The sequence below is a fragment of the Bombyx mandarina genome, chromosome 10 (genome assembly GCF_030267445.1).
Source record: "Bombyx mandarina strain Sakado chromosome 10, ASM3026744v2".
Taxonomy (NCBI): Eukaryota; Metazoa; Arthropoda; class Insecta; order Lepidoptera; family Bombycidae; genus Bombyx; species Bombyx mandarina.
This window is the reverse complement of record NC_143217.1, coordinates 9,823,150-9,847,041: the sequence shown is the minus strand read 5'-3', so window position 1 is coordinate 9,847,041 and position 23,892 is coordinate 9,823,150. Positions and strand designations below refer to the sequence as shown.

At 37.7% G+C, this 23,892-nt stretch overlaps 1 protein-coding gene across 4 annotated transcripts in view; it reads left to right on the top strand.

The window, feature by feature from the left end:
- The window catches only part of LOC114251014 (voltage-gated delayed rectifier potassium channel KCNH8), a 91,309-nt gene continuing 67,417 nt past the window's right edge, over window positions 1-23,892 (top strand). For 2 of the 4 annotated variants that reach the window (XM_089730654.1, XM_028185159.2), the window contains exons 1-2: window positions 2-199; window positions 2,043-2,148. The gene's annotated coding sequence lies outside the window, so the exon portion shown is untranslated. Of the gene's footprint in view, window positions 200-2,042; window positions 2,149-23,892 lie in introns of all 4 variants that reach the window. The other 2 variants (XM_089730653.1, XM_089730652.1) reach the window with 2 other exon arrangements.

Genomic DNA, 23,892 nt, shown 5'->3' with positions numbered 1-23,892 from the left:
GGCCGCAGGCAGTCTGTGTCACGTCGCCGTCGCAGCTGGCCTTGTTGTGCGACTGAAAGCTCGCGTTCTCGGCGGAAAACGACTTTTCCGCTTCAAAACACGTGACAAATAACCGGTTCGTGAAAATTTGCTTTTACGATAGTTAACGCTCGAGTCATTCGTCTGTACGTAAATGGTGTTTGGAAATAAAATTGAATTGGTTTGTTTATAAAATTTAATAAACTAGTGTGTAGTTTCAGTAGTGCTAATATTCCGTAACTTAATTGAATAATTTTATAAACAAATACTCAATAAAAATCATATAGATACAAAGGCACATTCATGTACATTTTGTTCTGAAATAACTTCAGCTAAGATATATGTACTTATATATTAATGTAATTAGACATGTTGTAGATCGTTGTAAGTTGGTGAATTTTTCAAGTACAGTTTGCAAAACAAAAAACCTTATTATTTCAAACAGCTTTTGTCAATTCCTTAGCCATTAAATAAATTCTGGTTTTAATTTCAATATAAAAAGCACGGAACTCGTAACAAATCGTCATTTACGTATTTTATTGTACAGTTGGTTTCGGTGAGAAATGTTGTTTATCAGCGAAAGAAATAAATCACTGCGTTTTACGCTAGTTTATTTGTGTTTATTGAATCACTTTACATATTCCGGGTACCACCATGTGTAAATGAGCCTATGATGGATATTGTGTATGCTGTGTCCTTCAGTCTTTGTTCTTTCTATCAGCTGTGGCGTTGATTAATTGACGGTACTTTTAAACATATTTTTGGCGCATAAATTATTTTTCAATTGAACAAAAATGAATATAGTATAGATTTTTGTGCGTGCTGATGAATTACTAGTTACGTAAATAAAACGAGCTGATGTTATGTGAATTTGTATTTATTTCATAATCATATTAAACATCAGTTTAAAAGTTGCCGACAAATTAAAGGAAGATCTTTTTAACATATTTCAAGGGAATCAGAATTTTTAACGATAAAGTTGCCTGTGCTTAGTACTAGAAAAGTTGAAAAGTTGAAATATCATCATAACAATGAAATATTTTATAAATAGGCCAACGTTTTCAGATCTGACAATATTTTATAAGAACGAAAGTCTTAAGGGTAAGAAGTACGGTAATATACCGAGACGAATAAAAAGAAATCTTGGAATATGAAAAAATATTTTGTTACTTTTGTCGTACGTAGAATAAAATATTCATAATACCATAAAGGATGCGTAGGCACACGTGCTCCGTTTAATATGTTTCTTTATATTATTTGTTTGACTGACTACTTACCTTCAAATGGAAATGTGAATTATTTATAGAAATGTTTTATAAAGTTTAATAATTCATCATCGAATATGTCACTGGCAATGTAGATAGTTATATTTAGGCACGTTTGTGTTTTTAATAGCTTTAACTATTTTGACGAGTTTCATGATTTAGATAGAGTAGGCGGAGATATTAATAATATGGTGTATAATCATATGACTCGCTTACTAAGCATCTGGTCGGATGCATAGCATAAATCCGTATATACATAACACAAACTCAAAAAAAAAATAAGTTTCATAGATTTAATAAATAAAAACAGTACTGTATTAAATTAGATGTTTTAAAATAAAATACGCTAAGGTGTAGATTAGTATTTCATATTAGAAGTCTTAAAGTGATTACGTCACTAGATACGGGACTGATCACCATGCGTAGCTATTATGAAGTTAAGATACAAATATACTTATCTACACGTGAAATAATGTTGTTAGTTGTGCCGGAGTTGAACTGAAATCATGCCCAGAGGCGGCCAATCTACTCAATCCCCGGCTATTAAAGCCCTGAACTTATCAAAGATATGAATCCTTATCTAAAACCCATATTTAGATCGATACAGCGATACGAAGCTACTCGGCTTCTTTAACATTATCTACTTAGTTGGCGACATAATAGTTAACATTTTATTTTATAGTTGTTGCTTAATTAATTCGTAAAAAAATACGTGAATATATTTATTGTGAATTATATTAATTGGTAGGTGATTTTCAGAAGTGCAGTGTAGTGAATTGTGAGAACTAGAAAGGGCTGCTTCCCGATGGCCATTTGTCTTCGATCGCGCTAGATCGATTCCAAATCGGAGGCGCGATTCCAATCGGTAAGTGCAGTATGCGATCATGCAATCAGTGGACCAAACTGCGTTTTGGTGTACACAAGTGAACGAAATAATGATAAAAATTGAACCTTGAAATGTTTTAGTAACGAAATTCCTTGAACGATCAAGATAAAGTCCTTTGTTTTAGTGTGTCATGTTTAAGCGAAGGATTATCACGTCATGAATATATAACTTTGACGCTATAAGTATAATTAACATGTCTTCGTGTTTGTTGTTAAAACTATCTGAAAATTTAAGCAATGAGTTTTATTAAATATAAATAAAATCAATAGTAATGTAGTAAATACTATTTTTACGGTTAATCGGAAATAGGAGCATCAACCAAAATACTTTGACGTATCGTTACCTATTACTGGTGGTACGGTGTCTCGTGAGTCCGCATGGGTAGGTACCACCGCCCTGCCTATTTCTGCCGTGAAGTTTGAAAATGCGTTTCCGTTTGAAGGGTGGGGCAGCCGTTATAATGTAATAACTGAGGCCTTAGAACTTATGTAGGTGGGCGACATTTACGTTTTATATGTCTATCTGCTCCGGTAATCATTTAACATCAAGTGGGCAGTGAGCTTGTCCGTTCATCTAAGCAAAAAAATTAATTGCACATTAGAAAAATCCGGCAAAATAATCCACCATCTCAAAATAATCTTGCGACAAGTTCCGAAGAACAATATTCGGAGCGTTTGTATACCTTTTTTGTCAGGAGGAAATCACAAGACTTCCGCCCTCCACTGGGGATGGAGGGCGGGGCATGTCGGAGTTGAACCGACTAAAACCTCCGGATAGCCGGCCTTCCATCACCCGGACGCTCTTGCATAAAACGCGTGCAGAGCAGCTTGCACGTCATCTTCTTAGGTCCCCTTCGTCGGTCCCCAGGCCGACATGTGAGAGAGACCCGAAACACTTAGAGGGCCAGGGCTTGGGCGAAATCCGCCTCCCTGGCCCCCGCTCGACGGCGGCGGGCCTGCGCGTCTCGCACGCGCCCCGCCGCCTCCTTCTGCGAGATGGTGCACTCGCAGAAGTCGAGCATCGCCTTCCACGACTCGTCGTCACCGAGCATTGATGCCACAACACCCGGCAACGACAAGTCGTTTCCTATTTTTGCGACAAGGACACGGCGCCACCCCTCCCATGCGGGGCAGGCGATGAGCGTGTGCTCCGCCGTGTCCAAGTCGCAACCGCAATGGTGGCACTCTGCCGTCAGCTCGGCTCCGATCCGGTGCAGGAACTCACCGAAGCAACCATGCCCAGTGAGCACCTGCGTGAGCCGGAAAGTGAGGCGTCCTCTGTCACGATTCACCCAATTCACAAGAACCGGGCGAATCGCCTCGACGGTCCTACGACCAGCCGAAGGATCGGCCAGCCGTCTGGACCATGACTCCAGCACGGACCGCCGAGATTGGGCCCTCCGCGCTCTGACCACACTGGGGCTGGGACGTGCCACGCCCCGTGCACGAAGGTCAGCCCGCCACTGATAGTCAGCGGCGAGCGCCTCCGCTTCCAGAACCCAAGGCGGCGTCCCAGCCAGTACACACGCCGCCTCGAAGGAGATGGTGCGATAGCCGCGGATGACCCTGACCGCGATGGTGCGTTGCGGCCGTTGCAGCAGCTTCGCTACCCCCACGGCCAGGGACTGGCCCCACACGGGCGCCCCGTATAGGGCCATTGATCGCACCACCCCTGTATAGAGACGGCGCGTCACCTGGTCAGGCCCCCCAACGTTGGGAAGAAGCCGGCTTAACGCGCCGGCCACCCCCAACAGACGAGGGACCAGATTTTGAAAGTGAGCACGGAAGGTCCAACGACTGTCCAGAATGAGGCCGAGGTACTTCAACTGCACCCCGACCCCGATACGGACGCCTCCAACCACGATATGGGCATCGACAGGTGGCACTCTTCGGGGCCTGTGGAACCACATGGCCTCGGATTTACTGAGCGCCACGTCGAGGCCCAATCTCCTGATTTTGCCGACGACATGCGCCACCCCAGCCGTAGCAAGACGGGCAGACTCAGCAAAACTCCCCCCCCGGGCCACGACCAACGTGTCGTCTGCGTAACAGATTACGCTTAGGCCCGGGAGGAGGGCACCCCTCAGTACCCAGTCATACCCGATATTCCACAAAAGAGGGCCGAGCACCGACCCCTGTGGAACACCGCGCACGACCGGGAACCGGTGCACGATCCCACCGTGTCCGGTACACGTGACCGACCTGTCCTCCAAGTAGGAACCCACCAGCCGGCGAAGGTAGGGGGGCACTCCGTGTCGTTCCAGCGCTCCCCCTATCACGGACCAGGGCAGGGTGTTAAAAGCATTGGCGATATCGAGTGACACCGCCAAAGCGTTTGTATACCTACCGACTTACAATATTTTTGTAACTAGCATTTTCAAATTTAAAAGTAAATCACACATTTACAATTAACATAGCATTTTCATTAATTATGAAAGTTTCCATGATGCTAGCTGACGCGGCAACCATGGCACGATCCAAATTTCTGTATTATGTTTGTGGTCGTTTTGTGAATATTGAAATTTTACAGGTTTTTTTTCATATTCTGTTTTCAAATGATTCGCTAACCAACTCTTAACGAATAGCATTTTTTAAAAATTAAACTTTGTTGGTGATAAAAATCCGTCGACAGAATTAAATAGGTACTAGTTGGAATTTAAAATTAATCACCAAAGTCAATATTTGTTTCCTACCCGTGTTGCTATAAACTTTAACATAAGTCGACTGCTAGCTATACCTTAAACATATTTCTTTAAACTTCAAAGACTTAATTCAGTTTACACAAAATCTAGATTATGTTTCGTAAGATCTTAGCTCTTGCTTGATCTAGTAATGAAATCGTGGAAAATGGTGAAATCGGGTGCTTGTTTTCTATCATGGTAAATATCCAGCTATTTCCGACCAAATATCTTACCGTTACGCACGAGTGAACTCATTGTGAATGCTTGCAAGTGCATGTGGCATGTGTACTATATTAATGACTATTTTAGTTTGCTAGAGCTTTAATTGCTTATGAGGAAGCATCCGTGACCTAAATTTAATGTCTATCCGCATTCATATCCCGTGATTTTTTCATTGTTTTTTTTTGTTCTATATTGCAATGGGTGTCATTGCATTTACAGGGGCTCGTAGCACGGCTTAGATCGGCGAAAAATGTAACAAAGAAGGGCAAGACAAATGTCACATGATGATAATTCTGGACTTGTCTATTTCATTTATTTTCGAAGCATGACGTCATAAGGTGATGTGAGGAAAAGCTGTAGAAGTCGAGAGCGCATTTATATATCAAGGCAGAGCAAGGCAAATTCCAACCATTTATAAAATAAAACCGCCTTTTTAAAGCTATTGGTGAATACTAAACAGTTGCACGCCGTCACGTTATAAAGAATGAAAGTTACTATAGATACGTATTTTTATTTAATAATTATGTAAAGTAGACATTATATGCTTACCTCGGTAATTAAGATAAGGAAAGATGTAATAAACAAGTACTTATCATACAATTTATAAACAGTAATTTACGTGTACCTCGAATAAACGCAGACACACACACACACACACACACACATAAGCAGGTAAACGTTGGAATATTGCCAAAATGCTATAACGTGCTTCTCTTCAAAAGCGTACAATCATAAAATAAGTCTGTGTGTTTGTTAGTCTGTTAGAACCTGCGGTGATGTTTATAAACGACGGATACTACGAAGCGGAGTTAGCCGAGATGAATATACTACTGATAAATAAATAAATTATAACAAAAATAAAAAGGGCATAGTCAACTTTGAATATGATTAAAACGAGATGAGGGAATTATTTCAAGTTATTTAGAGCACTTCAAGTACCTACGATCTTTCTTCTATGAATACAGAGATTATAAGTGATCCGTATTTCGTCAGGTGATTTATATACGAGTATATTTACCTCTCGTTGTTTTTTATTGATAATAAAATGTCGTTCTTTTTCTTTATTGCTTAAATGGGTGGACGAGCTCACAGCCCACCTGGTGTTAAGTGGTTACTGGAGCCCATAGACATCTACGACGTAAATGCGCCCCCCACCTTGAGATATAAGTTCTAAGGTCTCAAGTATAGTTACAACGGCTGCCCCGCCCTTCAAACCGAAACGCATTACTGCTTCACGGCAGAAATAGGCAGGGTGACCCGCGCGAACTCACAAGAGATCCTACCCGCAGTAAAACGGTAAAGTTTAGCCACAATTATGCGTTTAACTGCATCGACGTTATATTACACGTAAATTAATAATGACGTTCAGAAGACGCTCTGACAATTAATGAAATATTTTACAAGAAATTCTAATGAAAACAATACCTTATATCAATAAAACTAGTGCTAAACGACTGGACAAGTATACTGCGGGCTTTGTGCTACGTGGATTTTGGAATCCATAGAGATAATAACAGCGTAATGGTCGCCATCCTTCATCCACGAGATCGAAGCTTCAATTGTTGTTCACAATGGCTGCCTCACCCTTCCAGCTGGAATGCAGAAATAGGTCACAATACGAACGGCACTTAGTAACAATGCAAATTTATAAAAATTTTCTCTTTATTTTTAAGACACGTTGTTATTCATTTATGTTGGACAAATCGTTTCTGAATAAGTATTTATTATGTACGTATTTTTTATTGTTATACGGTTTCAGAATATTGACTATATGGATAAATGTATATTAGTACTATCATCTGATATTCCACTACTATAATAATATATACTGTTTGTCTTATCCTTCAGACTTCGACGGTGCGCGGCGGTAAAAATAAGTTGGGGAAAAGTCTTTTCGCATTATAGTTTGTATGAACTTGTAATAAAATCTCTTTGGCTATATTATTATATACTATTTGTATCTGTCTGGTTGTAGTATCATTAAAAGTTTAAATTTTGAAGAAGATAATTCCAAATTCAAATTTGGAAAATGTGTTTTTTATTTACTTTTCGTACTGTCAAGATGCGTCAATCTAATGAAGAAATTCGATACATTTTAAAATTTTACTACAAAAAAGATAAAAACGCAACGCAAGCCGCGAAAATAATTTGCGATGTTTATGGACCTAATGCAGTGATATAGTGGCTAGTGATAGTGGCGTATATTAGTCGACTATTATCAAAGCCGGCAAGGCAATCTGACTTTTGGACAATTATTGGTAAATCAGAAAAACGAATTATAGACTTTGTATTCCATTGGCAGTCACAAAACTCTTCGGAACGACATCTTAGATAAATAACAGGTTAACTATTAACCTTTATTTAATGCAGGTTTTGAACCGTATTCTTTGAAGGAGACGATTATATTCAAATCAATCTGTATTGACATATCAATAACATTTTTTTGTCCAAATGCACGGATTGCCACCTTTGATAATAGACGACTCATATACGCGTTATGAGTGAGATATTACAGTTTTTTCAAACCTAATTTTTGAATTACGCAACTAAGTTTCCTCTAAAGCCGGTCCGCTACTGGTTTCTTAGACATTAAGCAGAAAGGAAAATTTATGACTAAAAGTATGTGTCTAGCATTTTAAGCGGCATTATTGGATATTAATCTAATTTCAACGTTGAATAATAGCGAACAGCTGGCGTATTCAGTCTTTAGAATGCAGCTAAATTGAACAATTTTAGGATAAAGAACAATTTGCTCGGGTCTCGTAAAATCTGCGAACACTTAACTTCCTTTGTTTAACGAAAGCATCTCGAGACCGGCTGCGAACAAGGTCCCTTTTTAACTGAATCATGTAAATAATCGTAATTCAGAAGAACTCACAAGTTGACTGTAAATTTTTGTTCAAGATCATTTGAGCTGTTTACCTTTCGTTTTAAGGATAGGTATGAAAATAGCTTCAATCTGTTCATTAATTCGTTTTTTTTTTCTTTTGTAACAATAATTAACTAACAATAATTACAGTTGTATCATGTATAATAATTTTGTGCAACTTGTCGTAATAGCTTTTACATTTTAATAAGTAAAGTATACGTATGAAACTCTCCGAAAAAAAAAGATTTCTTTTATTTTGCGCATACCCCCCAGATTACAGATTACTTAGAGTCATCGTGGTCTAAAAGATAAGACGCTCGGTGTACCAGTATCGAGCGATGTGACTATGACGGTGTTAAAAATCCACTGTCAGGTAGTAAGTACATTGGCTCAATGAAAGATGTACTTACAAGATGCCTTCCATTCACGCTGAATGAATAACATAGTAGGATTTAACTCTATTCCGAAACAACTATAATTTGCGTAATTGTAGACGATACGGCGCATTGTAAGTTCGCATGTGTTGGTAGGTACCACCATTCTGCTTGATTCTGCTGCGAAGCAGTCATGCGTTCCAGTTTGGATAAGGGGGAGACTGTTGTTATATTGTATACTACATTTGAGAGCTAGATCTCATGTCTCAAGGTGGTAGGACGGTAGGTTGGTTTTTACTGGTGGTAGGACCTCTTGTAAGTTCGCACAGGTAGGTATCACCACCCTTCCTATTTCTGCCGTGAAGCAGTAATGCGTTTTGGCTTGAAGGGTGGGGCAGTCGCTGTAACTATACTGAGACCTTAGAGAGAGTAGACAAGTTCTACATTGTAGATGTCTATGGGCTTCGGTAACCACTTAACACAAGGTGGGCTGTGAGCTCGTTCACCTATCTAAGCAATAAAAAAAAGGTTGGTGGCGGCACTCACACGCTGAAGATTATAAGTTCCGCTAACCAAGTAATATCAGGCTTACCGTGGCCACGTTGAGACTTCTTTGCCATAAAAAAGTTGGTACCATACATTTTCCATCAATCTCATGGCGCTGCGGGTTGTTTGAGTTAAGTACTTATGAAAGAGGTCATAGCTCTCGTCCGGGAGCAAGCTCAAAATGGAAATAAGCTACCGGAAAAAGATTTTCATCTGTAAAGTCTCTGTAGGTCTGTAATTTTGTAACTGTAGTTCTGTAAAAGGAAATACGTGCTAAAATTTACCTCCGGTTCATTTTTAGTTTAGTTTTTCGTGAGTATAATAAAAGTGCACTTTATAGGTACTCACCGTAAATGGTTCTTGTACTTTTTCCCCTACCTAATCGTTGGTAGCCTAAAGGGTTATTCCTGTTACACGCGGACCGATAAGTGAACTCACGGACATATCCTGTGAGAATTAGAACTTAGCAAGAGCAGTGCTTTGCAGAATCTGCCATCGGATCCGAATCGCGACCCCTTGAGAAGATCCGACGAGGAATTCCGTGGGCTGTATTCTATGGGCTAATTTGTTCGTCTAGCTCTTCGTCGTAATCCACGAGTGGTACTTGTAAATCATGCCGTAGAGTCGACCGAATAGGAACGCGGTTCGGTCGCGAACTGTCCTAATGTGAGGCCAAATGTCATCCCTTTGTCGAGGGTGACGCCTAGGTACTTAGCCTTCGAGGCCCACGGTATATGGGCTGATCAAAGATTTAATGGCGGGTATAGAGTTACCGCGTACCGTAATTCGAAACGACATACTAGCAATGGCGTCGGGAGGGCGATCTTGTTTGAAGAGCTTGATGTGCTTTTCGTGATGTTGATTGGGGACCGCGATTCGAAGTGTATTTTGTTACAATTTACGTTAAGATTAAAAGTGATGGATACTAAATGAGCTTACGGTTGACGTGGAGCTATATGGTTCCCGGAGTCTGTATACATCACAACCTGAATGTTGCCATCAACCTTGAGATATGGGCTCAAAGTCTCAGCTGTATTTTATTGTATACCCTGACATAGGATGCAAAAGACTTTAAAAGGTGTTTTTTCAGGAAACAACTTCGCCTAGTATACAATTCTTGATAGCAATTCTTAATAGAGCTCAACTTTACTGGTCTCAAATTTAATAAAATATATAATTTCATTCCATTTCTTTCAGTTTTTTTTTTGAAAATGCTTTTATTTCATCGCATTAATGGCTGTCCTGGAAGAAATCAAAAACATATTGTATTGTATAAGTGCCCACAGATGTCGAGCCCTGCGGAAACACGATCTCGAAATCGATAGCTGTAATAAATATGCCGTCACATTCAACTGCCGTTTCGAACTAAGTTCTTGATAAGGGATTATAGAGTATCCTTGAAGTATCATAGAGTCATCCAAAGGTTATTAATAGTTTGTGCGCTATTTAGACCTTTTTGGGATCTACCCAATAAAATAGACCAGGATTCCTGGTACTATATTTAAGAATTATATAGAGTTAAGAGGTATATGACTCAAAGTGCCATCCATATAATAATATGTACTTTTGTATTTCGAAGTGTTAAAAGTGCGTTGAATTTACAGTTTTTTTTTTCCTACCTATTCGCTGATAGTCTAAGAGGGTATTCCAGGTAATTTTACTGCAAACGAAATAAGAAATCTTCAAACAACTTAAACAAAATGATTATTAAAAAAAATCGACTAAAAGAGTGTGTTATCATTTAAAAACATAGTTCACGATTCAGATAGTTAATGCAGCACTAAGAACTAACAACAGTATTGTATATTTTTCTAAAATTAAATATGATGGTGCTCTTAGTTCCCTATAAAAAGAAAATATGTTGTCCAATATAGTCTCACCAAAACGGCACTCTCAAATAATGAAATAAATAATAGGGGTTAAAGTATGAAATTGCCGTTTTGTTGTAACAGGTACTTCGAATTGACATAGAATCTTCATGGTTTGAGATTTTTTAGTGAAACTTTTTTCAAATGGTACCTATGAGGTTCTTAGCTTAGCTTATTTTAAAAAATGTGCAACATTCAATTATCAACTTTCAGTTGTTTTCTTTATTCAGCTTAGACAGGAAAGATGGATACTTCGAAAATTCGAGTGATTTTTGAAGTGAAACTTTTTTAGGCGCATGAGGGTAAAATTTTTACAGAACGTCACGCATGCAACGGAAGTGACGTCAAACTACTATTGAAATTAAGTACCGTACTTGTCAATGTAGTTGTTGTATTTTTCCAACTGGAAAGGCAAATGTATCATACCATACAGCCTAATATTTTATAATTTTTTTGTAAAAAATGTTAATAGGAATTGAAATGAAATGAAAAGAATTTGAAACATTAATCAAATAGCATGAAATTAAATTAGTCAATTCAATTGGCAAAATATTAGTCATTTACAATTTAGAAATCTAAACATAATGTGGCTGTCAACACTGAGGTTTGAGATTGACATTTGACAGACTTTTGGCGGGAACATATCTTCCTTTTTCCCTTCCTCTAAGTCTCGGAAATCTAAAGTTTTAGATTTGTATAAAATATATAAGCAAGACTCATAAATTAGTTCGCCAAAAAAGTTTCACTTCTGACATGTGTACTTTGTACGCACGCACTTTTTTTTAATACGAGGTCCGACGCGAAACTAACGCTGCAGAAACAGCTCGAAATATATTGATATTTGTGTTTGGAGAGGGGACTGCTAATGAACGCACTGTGCGATTTTGGTTTAAACGCTTTCGTGATGGAAATTTTGTTTTGAAGAACGAACCACGTGGAAGACCACCCACAAACTGTGAATAACAATGAATTAAAAGAGATGGTGAAAGATGATCCGAACCAAACTACCCAGGAATTAGCGGCATGGTTTAATGTTACCTTACCAACAATATTAACTCATTTGCGTAAAATCAATAAATTATAATAGAAAAATATAAACAACTAGCGACCCGCCCTCGCTTCGCTTCGGAAACATTAAAACACACATGAAACCAAAAAAAAAAAAAATTTAAAAAAGTAGCCTATGTTCATCAGGGACAATGTCGGCTTCTAATGGAAAAAGAATTTTTCAAATCGGTCAAGTAGTTTCGGAGCCTATTCGAAACAAACAAACAAACAAATCTTTCCTCTTTATAATATTAGTATAGATAGGTGCCTCATGATTTGACTGATCTGCAGAAAGAAACGCGTGTTGAAACTTGTGTTGCCTTGTTGAATCGATACAGAAATGAATGAATATTGGACCGAATTGTGACATGTGATGAAAAGTGGATTCTTTACGATAACCGTAAGCGAAAAATGCAATGGCTGACCCCAGGTCAAACACCACAACAGTGTCCTAAAGCAAAGCTTACCAATAAAAAGGTAATGGTAACTGTTTGGTGGTTTCAGCATGGTGTTATTCACTGGTCAAGCAATAACGGCAGATGCCTACTGTGCCGAACTCCGAACAATGATAAAAAACAGCCCCGACCCATTAATCTATCTTCACCATTATTGCTCCATGATAACGCGAGACCTCACACGAGACTCCACACTCTACAGGAACTGCAATTAGAAAACATTCGTCACCCTCCGTATTCGCCAGACCTTGCTTCAATGGATTACCATTTTTTTCGTGATTTGGACATTTTTCTAAGTGATAAAAAATGTTCTTCCCAGGAGGCTGTACAAAATGCTTTCACACAGTTTGTAGAATGGGCAGTTCTATCGCAATTGCATAAATTACCTACCTATTAGATGGCAGCAATGTATAGATAATAATGGTAGATATTTTGATTAAATAAATAATATAAATGAAAAAAAAAACGGCAATTTCATACTTTAACCCCTAATATAGATCGTATGTATTTTGGTTGAAGCCTACAACGGCGTTAGATATAGAAGCAATTCTCACTTCTTACCTGGAATAAAAGCTCGAATTTTCAAACTGATGTCATCAGACTTTTTATTTACATTTTTTTTCTTTAAACAAATCCTTATTTAATGTTTATTGAAACCTCTGGATCTATTGAGGGACTTCAACTGTGTCTGCTGTACTTTATGCTCTCACAAATTGTGGAGTTTTACATGATCCTGTCATCTCAGTATCATCGCTACACAATACTACCTAGAATCACTGCTTTCCCCCACATTATATAATTAATAACATTCACGATAAATAAATAACATTATTCTGATTTTGGTTAAAACTATAGTGCCTTAAAAATGAATAAAAAACTTAAGGCGCGTAATGAATGTATTACTGTTAAAATAAAATACATAATCAAATCGTAGGATGTCATTAGGTTCCCACTTTTTTTTTCTTGGAACATGATTCGAGCGTTTGAGAGCCGGATAAAAAATTATTAGATTGCCAATCAACATCGTTTTCGGAATGTTTTTTTATGCGGGTTCTGAGAACTTTCAAAAAGAACAAATTTATTTGGCAATAACGAAATGGCTTTCCAATTAAATGTTAATGTTTATGTAGCCTTAAGCAAAACTTTCGTGCGGCCTATGAAATCACCTTGCCTGTGTTTGGTCAGTGGGGTGTAAATAAAACTTATCTTTGGCTCACACATCTTTGTTTTCTCATTGAAAAATGTCATTTGATGTGCTTCATGAAGCCGTCGTTTTTCATTTCGCTAAAACTTTTTTACCAGAAAATATTTTAAGTCAAATTTGGGATTTAATCTCCTTGCGTCAATAATCCTAAATGCTGAGGGTCGTGGCCTCCCCTAATAATTTTCTCCTGGATTATCCTGCGCCACTCCCGTGTTTCCTCGGCCTTGTGGATAGCAATCTGGACCGAAGTCTTGAGAGTAGAGCGTATCTGGTCCCACCACATTGAACTTCTGCCTCTGGACCTCCTTTCGCATAACTTGCCTGTTACCAGCAGCTTTTCTAAGTTGTTACCTCTCTTTCTGGCAATGTGTCCAAAGAACTCGAAACTTCTTTGCGCGCCTATAGCGAGCGATGAATCGGTGAGAATGAATTCGTTGGTTTTGTGTTCTGTCCAATGAGTCCCAAGATTAATCTAAGCAAATGCGATAGTCGAATCGGTAGAGATTATTTTTAAGCAAGCTGGAAGTGATAGCCGGAACTAGTAGATACCACAATAACATCGACCCATTATTATGGATATCAATTCTTCTGAGAATTCGTATCTTCTGATACTTGAACCGAACATTATAAAGTATAATCAATTAGATATTTGTAGAAAAGCGGCCTAAATTTTTTTTTAAATATATTATGAAACAAAAGATTCTATTCCAAACGACGCCGCGACTCTATTCCAACCGAAACAATAACATTTCGATAATGGATCTATTTTGGGTGTCCGATGCGTTCTTACTTCAGATTTTGATTTAGAAAGTTTACAAACGGTATTGTTGTAATTTTATGGCATTTTTATCGCTTTCCGAAATAAGCCAATTAACGACGGCCAGTCAAGGCGAATGCATTGTTACCAGGAAACTGGCAGAATTCCAAACAGATTGTTACCAGTCCAAATTAATGGCTAGAAATACGGGTCGCACTCGGTGTAAGCTAATTAGTTACTTATAAAGAAAAATCAGAAGAACATATCGACGCTTGAAAGGCAAACGTGACTAAGCGACAATGCGTGAACTTTACAGTAGACTAATTTAAAGTTGAAATACCTGGAAAAAAATTTTTTTTAACGAATCTAGCTGTAGGATTTTGAAATGATTTTAATAGACATAGAAATATATTTTTTTTGCGCATCGAATATGGTTATTGCCTATCATTTACGTACAAAGCAGTAATTGTCGCTTAGTCACGTTTGCCTTTCAAGTGTCGATATGTAAACCGAATAAATTGCAGAAAATAAATAAAACTGTAAGCAGGCATCCATATTAATTCAATTAAATTAGTTATTCACATTTCGATTCCCAATAATTTTATTTATTGCGATATTTTTTAAATGTACTAAGTTTATGTATGCAGTACGTTTTTATCACAGTTTTTTTTATTAAATACAGTTACATATTACAGAAGTTATAGCGACTTTGAATATTTTTTAAACATCTAAGTTGCAATCAAGATGATAATTTATGAAATAGCTGAAATAATCGTTTACCACATTAATCGCATAAGTCTTGCTTTCGATAAAGAAATCCGCTAACATAATATTTTGACGTTAATATTTATTACGAAATCCCACTGTTTACTGTAGCTCTCAATTCTAATGATATTTTTGAACTTCAATTCATATTCAACGCTAAATTTTAAAAATATTACTCTTCAGAATCACACTATTCAATAAAATTAAATTTTCAAAGACAAAGTCATAAGCATAATGTTATATTTAATGTGCACAGCTAATTTAAAATCAAACTTGAGAAATTTTTCGAAAATCTTGTTTAATATTTTGAATGCATTTAATAAACTCGATTAACTTGTCTATCTATATATCAACGAAATATACAAAACTCAAGACGCCAGACCAGCTTGGAAATTGGCACAAACCAGGACGGCTGACAATACAAAAATTAAATCCTTTGGCCTAACGCTCTGACTGAGTTTAACCAAGATAAGAAAATATTTATTTGAAATTTTTTGTTTCGCATTTAAGCGAGCTTCTTTAGTTTTTAAAATATATTTTCTCATTCTTCTATCTATCTTCTAGTACTAACTTATATAATTAATTTATGAACCGATTGACATGAAACAAACATTAAATGTTAAGTAAAGCTTACCACAATAAATTAGTGAAAACCACATTTAAATCGGCAGAGCTGTTTCTGAGATTAGCGTGCACAAACGCACAGACAAACAGATAAACAGACAAACAGCCAAAAATTCTAAAAATCACTTTTTTGTGTTCTATTGCGTTCATAAAGCCCCTTAAAACAGTTTTTCTGAGATATCTTCCTTTTACAGACAGCGACCAGTTACGATTTTATTATATGTATTGATTACTATCGTCTAGTAAAGAGAGATGATTTTTTTGTCATAGCTTCCCTCCTCGCGTCGTTTTCCTCATTACTGAGGGTCGAGACTCCCCCGCTGCATCAGTTTCTCCCATACGACTTCCCTCCATCTGCCGCGATCCTTTGCTTCATGAAGGGCATTATGGAAATTGATGCTCAGAGAAGATCGTACTTGGTCATAGCATACTTGTCATAGCTTAACTGGCCGAATTTCTACGCGGATAGGGACTGTAGGGGGGAGGGGGTGGGTTCATATTCGCAATACGCACAAAGCAGTCGCTCTTTAACGAATTTGTAAAGTCGTCTTCGAAACAGTACTCTAAAAGTGTAAGGGTACGATATTGGGAAGTCCCATGCATATTACGCCATCTCCATTCCACACGACGCCAAATTCGCGTACCGTATAAAGCTCAATTAAACAGTATTATTATTAACTCATCCGGATACTCTGCTAAGATGCTAAGAAACAGCACGAAATGCTTCTAGCCTGGCCAGCTGCTTCCTTAAGGATCATAAGTCTGTTATTAATAATTCAGGATACGTATTAATGTGAGAGGTCATTTAGTGAGTAGGTACTACATTACACCGTACGTACTATAGAAAATAAGTGATAGTAACACGAGATGAATGAAGTTCCACGCTGCGACCGTGACATTTTTATAAGATAATCTATACTCATAAATTTAAATCATCAGGAATGCTTAAGCTGCTCCAACTTGAAGATCACCTTTAATGTTTATAATTCATACAGTAATTTGGCTTCACGCGCTATTTACGTCACACACATCAAATTAAATTTAATTTCAATAGATTTGTTAAAACATAAATGAAAAAAAGCTGATTCCGGCTCTCGTTTCAACCTCTAACCAGCGTCAGCTTCATATTGAATCCTTGAATTGGAGCTCCGTCGAGCCGGCTACAGCGATTGAACGGGGATAACTCAGTAAACGTAAACGTGCTTGACGTTCGTACCTGTCTGATCGATCAAACGCTTCTAGTGATTGTAAAAACCTTATTTACGTTGTCAATGTCGACGCTCTGACATTTTATCTCGCCATTGATTTACTGATAATCAAGATATTCACACATTCATGGTACTTGTGTACGTATGTTTTAATCCGGATGGTAGTACACGACCTTCCAGTACGCAATACTTGAATATTACGTACGCGAAATGATCCCGCCGAGAATATTGCATTGTGCAGTTCTGGCGATGCGCCAAAATACGTTATCACACATTGTTGCTAATAGTTTTGTGTCTTGTATCTATCCTCGTTATTAATTTAACTAGTTTATTCACCTTTTACCTAAAAATAAACGTAAAAGACATTCCCTGGAGCGCATACCAATATATTTCTGGCGCACATACACGATTCACGGTACTCACATGTCTGTCTGTTTAGATGTTAAACTGAATGATTTCCGATGGCAATAAATGTGCTCTTGCAGAATGTAGGTAAACCCCCCGTCACTCTCTTTGGCCAGCCCATACCGTGGGCCTCGCAGGTCAAATACCTAGGCGTCACCCTCGACAGAGGGATGACATTCCGTCCCCATATTAAAACGGTACGCGACCGTGCCGCCTTCATATTAGGACGTCTCTACCCTATGCTTTGCAAGCGAAGCAAACTGTCCCTCCGTAATAAGGTAACTCTCTACAAAACTTGCATACGCCCCGTTATGACGTATGCAAGCGTAGTGTTCGCTCACGCAGCCCGCACCAACTTGAAGCCCCTTCAGGTTATTCAATCCCGATTCTGCAGGATAGCCGTCGGAGCACCATGGTTCCTGAGGAACGTGGATCTCCACGATGACCTGGAGCTTGACTCTGTCAGTAAGTATCTACAGTCGGCATCGCTGCGCCATTTTGAGAAGGCGGCACGACATGAGAACCCTCTCATCGTAGCCGCTGGAAATTACATACCCGACCCAGTAGACCGAATGGTAAACCGTCGACGTCGCCCAAAGCACGTCATTACGGATCCTCCTGATCCATTAACGGTGCTCTTAGGCACCACGAGCACCGGTCACCGTCCTTGTCGAACCCGTCGCTTGCGACGAAGGGCTCGACGAGCGAACTAACCCATAGACACAGCCCACTGAGTTTCTCGCCGGATCTTCTCAGTGGGTCGCGTTTCCGATCCGGTGGTGGATTCTGCGAAGCACTGCTCTTGCTAGGGTCAGTGTTAGCAACTCTCCGGTTGAGCCCCGCGAGCTCACCTACAAACGTTAGGGTGAAGCTGAAATAGCCTCTCAAGGCTATCAGCATAGGTAGGAAAAAAAAAAAAAAAAAGTAGGTAAACCATTACATGTCTACTGCGTTTGCTTTTAAACAGATGTAACTCGTTCCAGATTCTTTAAAAATAGGTAATATTCAACATAGTTGATAATTACAACGCATAAATATATTAGAAACATACCCGCAGGCAAGCGCTTCTACGCGAGTTAAGATCAACACTAGAGACGTAAATTAAATGTGGTGGAAAACAGAAATGTGTTCTTACCGACAAAGAGGGACAAAGCATTGTATTGATTTTTTTGGTATTTCAATTATTCAGCGTTAAAATAAATGCTTATTGTTATTCCATTTCTCACAATTCGAGGAACAAAAGGGAATTGGATAAACGATGTGATTGGGGTCTCAAAATTATGTCATCTATTACTACGATTTTCACTATAAATACGAGCCATTGTTGGATTATTTTAGGTATTATAGCTTAAACAACATTTATGTCAAAATATTTGTACATCTATATATTATTACGTGAAGCAAAAACTTTGTATCCCTTTTTACGAAAATTGCGCGGACGGAGGAGTACGAAATTTTCCATACTTATCTATATCTATACTCTATACTAATATTATAAAGAGGAAAGATTTGTTTGTTTGTTTCGAATAGGCTCCGAAACTACTGGGCCGATTTGAAAAATTCTTTTTCCATTAGAAGCCGACATTGTCCCTGATGAACATAGGCTACTTTTTTTTTTTTTTTTTTTGGTTTCATGTGTGTTTTAATGTTTCCGAAGCGAAGCGAGGGCGGGTCGCTAGTAGATAATATAGAGAAGAAGTGCACAATGCTAATATTTTTTTTAAATAATGCATAAAAGATACATTAAATCAATAAAGAAAACATTACACACACTACATACCATGTATTTGACGCACACATGCATGCATACTATTTATTGTCAAACTTTAGTTCTTGACGTCTGTGGTCAAATTGAGAATAGATTAAATATTGTTTGTCTTTATTAATATTTTTTTATAGTGTAGCCTTGGCGAAATTTGTGATTATAGAAGTATAAATTACAATCATAATATTGTACAAACTTACAATTTCAATTAATTATAGTCGAATTTCGACTACTGCGGGACCTCTAGTTTACATAAAACGTCGTCTTATATTAACAAAAGTTCATCTATGACATCGGAGTGTGAGAATTTTCTCAGTAATGACAACGGTTGACGTCGCCAGCGGTTTGATGTAGGCCAGGCCACACGGTAAATTTAGCTTAATTGCTACCTAAATAAAGAGAAGTGCACATTCGACCCTTCCCGGTGGACTGGTTTATGTTGCGTTATAAAGTCATCCACTTGTACCATCCACATGTAGTAAAACTGAATGTAGCCCAACGATAGTTATCACAGATACATGATTTTATTCAACTGTGCTACCTATTTTCTACTTTCGGCCACTTTAGTATGCCGAACGAATATGTTAACATAGGCAAGACCCAACCCTTAAACGCTCAGATTTTGTTTCCGTCTGATAATTGGCTTTTAAGACCTTTAGAGGGCGACCAAAGAGCCGGTCTCTAAACGATTGCTTCATATTTTCATTTTTGTTATTATTATGACAAAGGTTTTTGCATATTCAACAACGATAAATGGACTGATGCACGCGCTCTACGATCTAAGCTGACACATCCGCCAGCCACCTTTTTACTAGTTAACAAAAACGGCTTGTATTTATGCTTATTTAGGAAACGAAATCACTGGATTTCTCGTCGGATCTTCCCAGTATGACGGTTCGGATCCAGTGATAGAATCAGCGAAGTACTGCTCTCGCTAGGGCAATTGTTAGCAAGCTCTCTCTGGCTGATCCCATTCCCAACAGTCCCAGCGTGGCTTTCCAACAACCAAAATAAGACAGAACAGCCCTTTGGAACGATTAGAAGATTGGTAGGCAAAAAAGGAAGAGAATACATTTTATTACTTACGTTAGATTACGTACTTATACGCATATCATAAAGTTGTACACGATTTAACTCTTAAATGAATTGATATCGGATATACTTATGTTTGGTCTACCATTCAAATGCTTTCCTACAGAAACAAGCAAAGCCTGTGGTAGACACATGAGCGGACGTAATAATAATCCATCAACAGCTTGCTCTGAAATATGGTTTTCTTGATTCTGCTGTACCTTATTACCAATACCAACCTCAACCAGTTCTTGATAATGGTCATGTTACGCTCTACTGGGACCGATCTATTATCACGGATAGGTATATTGTTGCCAATAAACCTGATATTGTGATAATAGATCGATCTGCGCGTCGAGCAGTGTTGGTTGATGTCACCATTCCTCATGACGAGAACCTCGTGAAGGCAGAAAAGGACAAATTAATAAAATATTTAGATCTGGCCCACGAGACTACCGCCATGTGGCATGTTGATTCAACCATCATTGTTCCAATAGTTGTATCGGTACACGGCTTGATAGCGAAAAGTTTCGATCAACATCTTAAGAAACTTTCGTTATCCAGCTGGGTTAAGGGCCTAATACAGAAAGCAGTTATCCTCGATACTGCACGCATTGTGAGGAGGTTTCTCACTCTGGAGTCCTAACCACTGGTGGCTTGTGTCGTAGACACCGCCATCAGCGGCAATCTATTTTTATATAGTGTTTTTTAAAAATTGTATTTTTAATATCTTTTTTAAAAAATATTATGTAATTAATAAGATTTTAAATAAATATAAATATAATAATAATAATAACATAACAATAACATACAGCCCTACGACTAGTATAATTTTATTCGTGGCTAGCTTAGCCGCTGAGATAGGCAGGAAGGAGGTGGCCACATGTGCGAACTTGCAATATGCCATGCGGCTTGCATAACTTTGCTCGTGGGTAAAGGAAATCTTTGAAGGAAAGACATCAGCCGATTTACTATTAGATTATATAGAACCATGGCGACTGATAGTTTTATGACAGAAATAATATAACTAACAATACAGAAATGACGAAATGTTTTGAAAATGAGAGCGAACGAAATTTGAATTGAGGGTTGTTGATTTTAAATATTTTCGGTAATAATTTTGGGTCTTTCTGCTATCTCTGGCAACACTCGCAGATCATATGGCTGTCGTTGCGATACAGGATTTATCCGTAAGTTCTTTTCGTTTACTGAATTGTAGATTCTAAAATTGGACGCTCTCTAAACAATTAGTAGATCACGACTGAACGAAACGTGCGAATATTTTCTCACGAATACAGCTCTACGTGAATCGTACTATTATCTGCATAACTAGACTATCTATACTTCTATACTAATATTATAAAGAGGAAAGATTTGTTTGTTTGTTTGTATTGAATAGGCTCGGAAACTAGTGAACCGATTTGAAAAATTATTTCACTGTTTGGAAGCTACACTTTTCCCGAGTGACATAGGTATAATATCTTTTGAAAAAAATTAGGGATCCTTACTAAAACTCCAATAATGTAACCCAAGGTGTAAAAAAATTACCTAAAATATTCTTTACATCGCGTGCCCTGCGAAAACTATTGATGATAGAATAAAATAATGTACTACGACTTTGTAGAACACATTATTATTTACAAAAAGTGTCGCAACAGCATATGTCTAACTATTATAGTTATGCCGCAATAAGTGTCCTTTTATTTTTAAAAATAAAACCACGTCAAATATCGTTGAAATTTTTGTTAAAGACCCGAGCGGAGCCGGAGCGGGCCGCGTGTTATTAATAATTCCATCGAGTCAAGAATGGATTCAAATGATACCTCACAAACACCTCACAAACTATAATACGTTATAAATTACCCTCGCCGCTGACTGTTGCTAAGTACTTATGAACTTGACTACTGGTACAGTTTGAAGGAGACCAGCGGTGATAAGAAATTATACCCTCGAGAATAATCCTGTTCGCGTTAACGATGAAATATAAGCGCCGAGGCTAACTGCCGCTTAGTAGTTAAATAATTTCACTAGACAGGCTCTTGTTAGTTGAAACAAGATGAGTGACAGCATTTGTTAGCTGGGTGTTTTAATTTATTTATTAAATGCACTTAATTTTATCTTGAGAACTAAATACATATTGCGTTTGTTTTATTTATTTATTGCTTAGATGTTTTTTTTTTTTTTTATTGCTTCGATGGGTGGACGATCTCACAGTCCAAAATGCGCCACCCACCTTGAGATACCCTAGAGGTCCTACCACCAGTAATTACGCAAATTACAATTTTGCAGGTTTGAATTTTATTATCCTTCACCGTGGAAGTCAATCGTGAACATTTGCTAAGTACGTATTTCATTAGAAAAATTGGTACCCGCCTGCGGGAATCGAACACCGTTGCATCGCTAGATACGAATGCACCGGACGTCTTATCCTTTAGGCCACGACGACTTCAAAATTTGTATTTTAAAGTCAACATATTTTTTGTTAAAGACTACTACTACCTATATTCGTGGTCACTGACGAAAACGGTAAAGTATTCGGAACGTCGGTAATAATATAAAGACAATAAAAAAGGTGCATTAAACCGTAAAAGTAATTTTACTTATATCTACAACCTTTTCGTAGGTCATCTTTCAAATTAATATATATATTTTTGTGAGCAATATGTTATATACCATTTAACATTAGATGTTATCACAAAATTTCCGGCCATCAGGGGTATTCTTATATATTTAATAACATATAAAACTAGAACGTTGATAAATGTAATGTACCCTTTTCATTCATTTTTATTATTACCTATTCGAACGAAGAAAACTTTGTTCTTCAGTCATTTTAGTAGCGGACGTTTAAATGTAGGTAGGTAATTGTTGTGTTGGGCGTAATTTCAGTTTCAAAATTAATTTACTGTAATCATCGAACCCTACTGCTGAGGATTTCATATTGACAGCCTTTATAATTAACGTTTAATACAGTCTAGCGTAATTCAAAAGCCTTCAATCTGAACTATTCTGAATTTGAAATGTTGAAATCCTTTGTTCAGACTTCAAAATCAACAAAACTTTTTCCATAACCATTAGCTCGTTCGCCTACGTTTCGCCGGAGCAACTCCAAGTGGTCTTGACAAGTCGTCATGAATATTAAAATGAGAAATTCTGTGAATTTCGTTTGAGTATCCCTCTTCACCACTTACTTAAGCTATCGGGCGGAACATCAATGCAAAATGCTCAAGGAATTTCAAATTTTTCACTAATTTACAATTTCAGTTCAATAACAAGTGAACGAAGAAAGAAAGATGAAACTCATGGGTAACAAATCGTAAGGAATTATGACGAGTGCGCTGCACAATTTCAATTCACTTCAAACTTGACTTAAATTCTCCAAACGAGTTATTAAAGTGTTTGAAAAAGTGGGATGTCAAGACTTTTGTTTCAGTGTTTGAGCACTCTAAGCTCATTTAAATCTGAATGTGCTTCTAACTTATGTAATGCCTTAGGTTTGGTTGACGGACATAATGGAGTGAGATAAAAACGCTAGATTAAACCGTAAAAGAAGTTTTAGTTATCATTACGACTAGCTGCAACTGATAATTTACTAATTATTTAGTATACCTACTTGAAAATGTACCTACTATATGCGTGTATGTATACAATGTATGACTACGAAAACTGTACAGTAATCAGAAAAGTTGGAAGTAACGAAGTGAAACTAATAATCGCAATACACATTATAAACACGTAACGCAAACCATAAAAAATATGTACATATAAGTATTTCAACCATATTTAACAAGCTTGCGTAATTAAATCAGACATAAAAATAGTTGTTTTGTTATTATTCCATTTTAATCTATACTAATATTATA